Source organism: Octodon degus, unplaced genomic scaffold (genome assembly GCF_000260255.1).
Source record: "Octodon degus isolate 3935 unplaced genomic scaffold, OctDeg1.0 scaffold00204, whole genome shotgun sequence".
In the NCBI taxonomy this organism is placed as follows: domain Eukaryota; kingdom Metazoa; phylum Chordata; class Mammalia; order Rodentia; family Octodontidae; genus Octodon; species Octodon degus.
In genome coordinates this window covers 283,939-292,123 of record NW_004524780.1, presented here as the reverse complement: position 1 = coordinate 292,123, position 8,185 = coordinate 283,939, and positions in this window count along the sequence as shown.

The following is an 8,185-nucleotide window of genomic DNA, read 5'->3' as shown; positions in this document are numbered from 1 at the left end:
GTAGCCCAGGTTGGCTGTGAATTATTATTATTATTATTATTATTATTATTATTATTATTTTGGGTACTAGAAATCAAACTCAGAGGGTTGCGGGGTTGGCTCAGTAGAATAAGTGCTTGCCTGGCAGGCGCACGGGCCTGAATTCAACCCCTGGTTCCACCTAAAAGGAATCAAACTCAGGACCTTGCCCTTGTAGCATTCCTCCGCCTTCAGCCTGGGGCTGCTAGATCACAATGCACGCTGCCACGCCTGGCCTCCAGCCTGCTGCCTGCTCACCAGTGTGCGTGCAGCGGGTGCTGGCTGTGCACAGACAGCAGGGCACAGCCCGTGCTTCTGTGCACCTGGGCCCTGGCCTGTCAGCCTCCTGGCCTTCCTGTGATAACTCAACCTCCTCCTCCTGGCGGGAGGCTGCAGTGGCTGTGACCCGGTGGGGGTCTCTGGTCTGTGCCTGGTGCAGGGTCCTACCCAGACCCCCGCACACCTGTCACCACCCTGGACCCTGCTGGGCCACCTGCCAGGAGCACAGCCCCCTTCGTTATCACTGGAGCACAAGTGACAGGAAGAGGAGGATGCCTTGGAGTTTGGTGGCAGATTTGTCCCATGACCTCTTGGACTGAGTGTGTATGAGGCAGAGGTCTGGGAAATGTCTGTGTGTCTATAGGGGACTGGGACCACAGTCATGTCACAGTGAAAGGAAACATTTTATGTTCCTAAAATAAGCCTCTCAGCGCTCAGGAGGCTGAAGCAGGAATATCATCATGAATTTGAGAGCAGCCTGGGCTACATAGTGAGGAATCATAAAGGAATTCCCTCTTCCTCATGCCCCCAGCCCTTGATGGTCACCTCCGTATTTCCTGATCATATGAATTTGATTCTGCAAGACACCACACATGAGTGCGCTCACACTCTATTTGTCCTTTTGTGACCATCTTACTTTATTGAGTTCACTGTCTTGAGGTCCGCCCCTAGTGTAGCATTGGGACTTTTCTTTACAGGGCTGCATAATATTCCAGTATAAGTATCATACTTTCTTAATCCTTTTCCTGTGGACATTTGGGTCTCTTTCATTTCTTGACTATTGTGGACATCGATGTGTAAATAAATACCTCCTTGAGACCCTGCTTTATATTTCTTAGGGCATATAGTCCCAAAGATGGAATTGTAGGAGCCTATAGTGGGTTTATATTGCATTTGTTGAAGAGTCTCTAGAGTCTCGCACAGCAGGGCCCTCACTCCCCCACCTCCTGCTCACCGCTCCCTGTTCCTTTGCTACTGGCCACCCCGGTGCATTCTTCCGTCTCACCACAGTTTTGCCTGGCATTTCCATAGTGACTCAGGCAGCTGAGCATCCTTACAAGCCTGTAGGCCCTTTCACCTCCTCCACTCACCTCCAACCACCTTTCACCCAACTCTTCTGCGTGGGATTGGGTCTGTGCCCAGATCTCACACAGCTCACAGGTCAGGGAGTGGTCTGGGGCCCTGAGCCTGGCAGTAGGTGAATGCACAGGTGCAGAGGGAGGAGAATGTGGTCTTTCTGAGGCTGCCTTTTGATTTCTGGACCTTGGCACCACTGACTTACTGAACTGGATGACACTTGGGGGCCCTTCTGTGTGTTGTTGTTGCTGGCACCCTGCTCACCACAACAGCACGGCACCTGCCCTGTTTCAGCAGACTCTGGTTGTGGGCATGTGTTCTCAGGAGCAGATGTGCCCCCAGGGGAGACCCACTCCTCCAGGGTCCCTGGAGCTTGTGAAGGAGCTGGAACTCCGTGTTCCCACCATCTCCTTGGAATTGTGGCTCTGCGTATTACCCAGACTGCTGAAAGCCTTGGTTTTTAAGTGTTTTTTTTTTCTTTCTCATTCCAAAAATACTGCACATGGAAGGAAGATGGTTTTATATGCCCCGTAAGTATCTTTAGGATTTTCAACAGAAACGTCCCCCATACTCTCCTTCAGCTCCTGCATCAGCTGAACTCTGGGACACAAGTGACTTCAAGGGAAAATGTTGATCCTTTAGAGGAATCTGAACTTCATATCTGCTTAAAAGTCTTATCAGCAAGTGGTTGGAAGCCCACGTGCAGACACAATTTGTTTGCAAAACAATGAGCTTAGTATTCTTTCAATTATATTTGACATGTGTACTGTACCCAAAGAACAGAAAAATAAAACATCTCTCTCAAGATCATTTATAAACACTCTTAAGAAAACAAACCCTGCATGTAATTGCTCTTGAATTTTGGCACGAAGACATATTCTTTAAAAATGCCCATAAAATCTCTCTTTAATTTTCCCCTGGTGCCTACTTAGGCGAATGAAGTCCGTAGTTCAGCAATTGTTTGTAAACACAACTACACATCTCCTTAATGGTCTTAATTATGAAAGAAAATATCACATAAGATATCTCCAATTCTCCATTGAAATAACAGAGGGCCGTGTATAATTGTGTAATCTTGTGTATATACATACCCCTCTACTATTGCAGGCTGATTGGGATCTAAATGCTGTAAAGAGAAAATTCTATTTCCTCCAATCCCTTTTCGGAATTAAAATACGACTGAGGTTGCATTTGCAGTACAAGCTTTATCTATTCTTTTTTCATGTTTAGCTTTATCCCAGGTTAAAAAGTTACCTATAAATTAAATTTGATCATCATGTAAGAAAGAGTCCATAGCTCCCACTCAAGAAATGATGGCTAAATCATGTGCTTTCTGTGTGCACGTGTTATTTTTGCTTTTTCCCCTTACATCACCATGTATATCTTTGCAGGGGCTGGGGAGATAGCTCGGTGGCATAAGTGCCTGCCTGGCAAACACAAGGTCCTGAGTTTGATCCCTGGTACCACAAGAAAAAGTAATTAGCAAATAAAGGATTATCTTGGGCTGGTGGGATGGCTCAGTGGTCTAAAGCACCTACTTAGAACAAGCTTAGTGAAGCACAAGGACCGCGGTTCAATCCCCCAGCACGGCATGCCAGCCCCGCCCCCCTAGTGGGCTGAGCTGGTCACACACACACACACACACACACACACACACACACACACAAATAAATGGTTAAAAAATTTTAAAAAAAAACCAATGTATATCTTTGTGTTTCTGGTTTTCCTATAGCATCCCACTTGCACAGAGAAGCGTCTGAAAGACTAAGTCAAAAGCTGTATCTTGGGGACTGGGGAGAAACGAAGTATCTAAGCACCTGCCTGGCAAACACAAGGACTGGGGCTCGATCCCTGATACCACATACCATGCTGGTCCCACGCTGAGCCAGCCACCAAAACTAGGCGTAATGGTGCACACCTGTAATCCCAGCACTGGGGAGGTTGAGATAGGAGGATTGCTACGAGTCTGAGTTGCATAGTGAGACCCTGTACCAAATAAATGAATGAATGAATGAATAAATAAATAAATAAATAAATAAACAAACAAATTTCAAATTTCAGGCGAGAAAGATTTGGGGACAGCTGCATTTGTCCTGGGCACAGACATTGCTCTGAATTTTTCTGAAATTATTATACCTTAAAGCTATATTTTATATACATAATATATACATATATTATGTATATTTACACACATATATTAAACAAACTATTTAACAAGCTGCACAAATTTGTTTACCATCAGTGGAAATAAATATTGCCCACAAGATAGTGTTTTGTTTTCCCCCCTTTTTTTCCCTCCTCCCCCACAAGATAGTGTTTTGAAAACATCCCAGGGCATGTGGCTTTGCAGGTAAAGCCACCTGTAGGTATCTACACCCTCACACAGGCCAAGCTCCTGGGATGCCCAAGTCCCTTCTAAAGCAGGATAAGCACTTGTATATTGTTTGGTCACTTTCTTGTTACTTTCACTGAGACACCCAGTTGAAAGAAGGAGAGGGTTCGTTTTGGCTCATGCCTTTTTTTTTTAGGTGAAACCAGGGATTGAACTCAGGCCCTTGAGCTTGCCAGGGAAGTGCTTATTCTACTGAGCCATCTCTCCAGCCCTGGCTCATATCTTTGGAAGCGTCGGTCCTCGCGTGCCAGCAGCGTGGCAGAAGGGTCCGGCGCAGAAGAGCTGCTCATAGCACGCTAACCAGGAAGAGCAGAAGGAGGAGGAGCCGGGAGGACACACCCGCTTCTGGGCAGCCTTTCGGGTGTTCGCCTCTTCTCACCGCGCTTGGCTAACAGCACAACCAGCGACGAACTCATCAGCGGCCGAATCCACCCATGGGTATAGCGCTACCATGACGCAAAGCCAGCCTAGCACGTGTGAGGTTTTGTGCGGGGAGGGACATCGAGGTAGGAACCGAGAATGCATCCTACTGCGTGCGTTAATAACCTCTGGATTACTGATAACATCTAACACCACGTAAATGCTGTGCAAGTAGCGTTACACGGTATCGTTTAGAGACAGTAAGAACAATGCCTATCTGTGCCCAGGACAAATGCAGCTGTCCCCAAATCTTTCTCACCTGCCGCTGGTCAGATCAGAGGATGGGACACGGGATGGCAGATACACAGGTACCCTCGCGGGGGTATCTGCCCAGCCGGAAGCGGGGAAGCAGTCACTCCTGACTCAGGTGTAAGTTACTCTTCCTGTTTTCCAAAGTAAAATAGCTGCTCATAATACAGCGCTTTATAAACTTGGTCTTGCACAATTTTTCTTCATGGGCAAGTTGGATTTCTCTCTCCTGGGTATTGCTGCTCTGGACTGCACACTGCCAAATGTTGCGGAATCCGAGAGCCACAGGGCTTTGCATGTGAGAAGACGCCACACCCAGCTGAGAGACGAAAGGCCCCCTGCTTTCTGTACTTTCATTGCTCACATGTATTTGTGAATTTCCACTTTCACCATTTTAAATTCACTCCTTTAAACTTCTGTTTCCTGTTGACCTGAGGGGTGACTTTAATTCTGCCATAACCTGAGATAGGTGGGTGAGAAACTCTCATCTCCCTCTGCCCTACGTTTGTAATTCCATAGCTTTTTAAAATTTTTGTTAGCTACGCACGGGATTTTTCCAGACCCACTGAAGCATCAGCAGGAGCATGAGTCACTCCGCCGCACGTCACTTCTCAGGCAGACCTGCAAGGCAAGAATCTCGAGCTGGAGGGATTTATATTTTTCCCTAATGCTGTGCAACGCCCCCAAGACTCAGTGAACTGAACCATCTTTGGGGACATGGGCGGGGACACGTGCAGCCTGTGCCATCAGCTGTCCACTACCTTGTCCTCCTGTAAGGGCCACAGCAGGGTCTGCTGACCCAGCTCCCGGCTCTCACCTCAGGGCCTCTCCCTGGGGTGCCGAGCTGGCTCAGAGATTAGAACCCAGCATGGAGCCTGTAGTCCACGACCTCCCGGTGGCAGGGGACCTGTCACTGCTCCTGCCTTCCTTTTGTGGGGAGCAGTGCCCCTGGGGGAGGGTCCCTGAGTGTGCATGCTGAAATTCAGTGGAGTGCACAGGGCTGGGCTCCTTTAGCCGAGGACTCCTCCCAAGACCTCAATAGCCCGTGTTTTTCTGGCCACAATACGTCTTCCCAAATAGCCTGACTATGTTAGCTTTGTGTGACCCAAAACAACAAAACCTGGTAATGCCCTTAAATATTTATGATCTGGACACATTTCTATTGATGAGTGATTTAACTGGAATGTTCCTTTCCCTTAGAATAGCTCCCATGCAGATTCCTGGAGGAAATGGAATTCATATCATACTTAGAAGAATGCTTATGCCCTGACAGGAATTGTATTTGGAAACAGTGGAAAAACTTGCTCATTTTCTTTAAAGTTAGGTGCCACCCTGTTTATATGCACAAGAAGTCAGCTGAAATGGCGTTTTTCAGGCTCCGGGTGCCACTGGCCACAGTGCCAGGAGTGAACTGGTAGCTTGTGACAAGGTGGCCCCTCAGGACTTACTGCTCCTGTGCGTGCATTTGCTCTTGGTTCTGGGGGCTGGACACTGGGCCTCTTCTGTGCTAGGCAAGCCTTCTGCTACAGAGCTGCATGCAGCCCCAGCTCACTTCTGAGGGGCTTGGTCCTGTCCCTCTGGAGGGCTGCTTCTGGTTTGTGTCAGCCGAGAACAGAGAATGCGAGTGATCAGGCAGGATCGGGCAGGACCCATGTCCGGGCCCCTGGGAAGAAAGAGCTCTTCGCTTCCTCCTTCTCCTCACCCTCAGCAGCTGCGAGCAGAGGCTGCAGGGTCTCTGCTCAGGGCCGTGCCTGGGGCTGCTCCGCCTTGACTCCTTTTCCTGGGTGTGTATCCTTCTAAGCCCAGCACTGCATAGCCTGGAGCCCCAGATACCATCATTTTTGTTTAACTAGAAGGAAACTAAAGGGTTAGGACCATGCCCTGAAGTGCAGACCCTGGTAAAGCGGTGGCAGGTTCTTCCCACTGCCCAACTGATCTCCAGAGACCAATCTCTGCCTGATGGAAATTCTGTTCCCTGCAGAGCCAGCGTGAGAGGCTTTTGTTAACTGTTCCTGCGACAGAAGCATAAAGCCTGTGTCAGACGCAAATGGCAGGACGAAAGGGGTGAGCGCCTCTCTTCAATCTTCTGCACTTGGGGATTCAGCAAGGAGCCCCCCAGGGTCACCTCCCCAGCAGCCCAGTCACAGGACCTCAAGCACTTGTTTGTCCAGTTACTGATCAGGCCTGACTCAAGCCTGGCTTGTCTGATGCAACACCCCAAAAAGGACCTGGGCATCTTGGAAGCTTTGCTTTGTGTGGCACTTAACCCCAAATGACCTTAAATTCTAAATAAAGTTCCAGAGACGATTTGTACAAGAGGCCTGTTCTTAGAAGAAAATAAATTATATGACAGGTCTATTACATATATATTACAAACTAGGGTGGTGAACATTTTAAACATTTAAAAATCTCTAATTAAGAACTGGTTGTATATAAAGTTTACATAACAAAATCTAGCAAAAATCTTTAAAATCTAAACACATTCCTGAGAGGAGAGGTGGTGGGTTCAGGGTGGCCGCCCACGCATGCGTTGTGTGCCAGCTTGGCTCCAAGAGAGGTCCAAATGGGTTGATAGCTGGTGCCCTATGGCATTTAATAAGTGAGATGGCTTCATGTCCCGGGTCAAAGCTGTAGCTGCAGCATCTAAGGATGGCCAGTGTGATGCCCCTGGGAGTACGCACCTGCTTCTGGTGCGTTCTCTCCCTTGCCTGAGTACCTTATAGGTTAGAGACCTGCGGAACGCAAAGTGCTCATTTCCTCCTCCCCGTTCTATTTTTTCTAAAAGGAGATAGGAGCACCTTGAGGACGCAGATGCTGACACTCACTGTGATGATTGATTCATGTGTCAACCTGAGAAGTGTAGAATCTTAACTAAGCAACCTGGTAGGGGGCCAGAATGCTGACCTTGTCAACATCCTCACCTTGTGCAAGAGGAGGGCAGGGAGATGGTGAGTGCTACGCCCATCTTACGCTATAGTTGATCTTAGCCAAAGGCCGAGAAGCGGTCTCCTACTTACTCTACCGGGGGCTGGGAAGAGGCTTTTTCTCCCCACCTTTTGCTCTTGCTGTTTTGCTGTCTCCCGCCACCAAGAGCTGCTGCCCTCTGCTATGTAGCTCCTTGCCTCGGAGCCAACTGATTATGAACTGCACCCTCCACAAACCGTAAACTTTCCTTGCTTTATTTGAGTGTCAGGTGTTTTCTCTCAGCAGGGGGAGAAGAATAACCAAGCTTGATGCTCCGAAGGCAGGCAGCAAAGAGGCTGGTGTTGCTCCTGTCTGCTGTGGTGTGCTCTGACCACAGGAGCATGAGCTCAGAATCACGCCTCTCGGAAACGCAGCAAGCGCCTAGGACACGAGGCCTGTTCCCAGTGTTCTTCTTGGATATGTCACATAATTTTGCCTTTAAACTTTTTTAGACATTTCCAAAACAGATAGAGCAAGTCCCTGACTTATGAGATTCAAGTTGCAAACTTGCTCAAATAGGAACGGACCCTGCATTATGAACCTTTGTAGACGGGAACAAAACCCGCGTGAGGGACACCACTGTGGTGCCGGGTGTGTACCGTGCAGTGCAACAGTACAGGGCCAAGTAGTGCAGTGCTGTCAGAGCCCAGGATGTCCAGAAGCAAGAGGAAAAGCTGCGACGCTGGGGAGCTGGGGACACATTGTACAATTGTGTCCAACGTGCCTAAGACCCACTTTGTCAGACATACCAGTGCATGAGATTTATGAACATTCTCAGAACTGGTT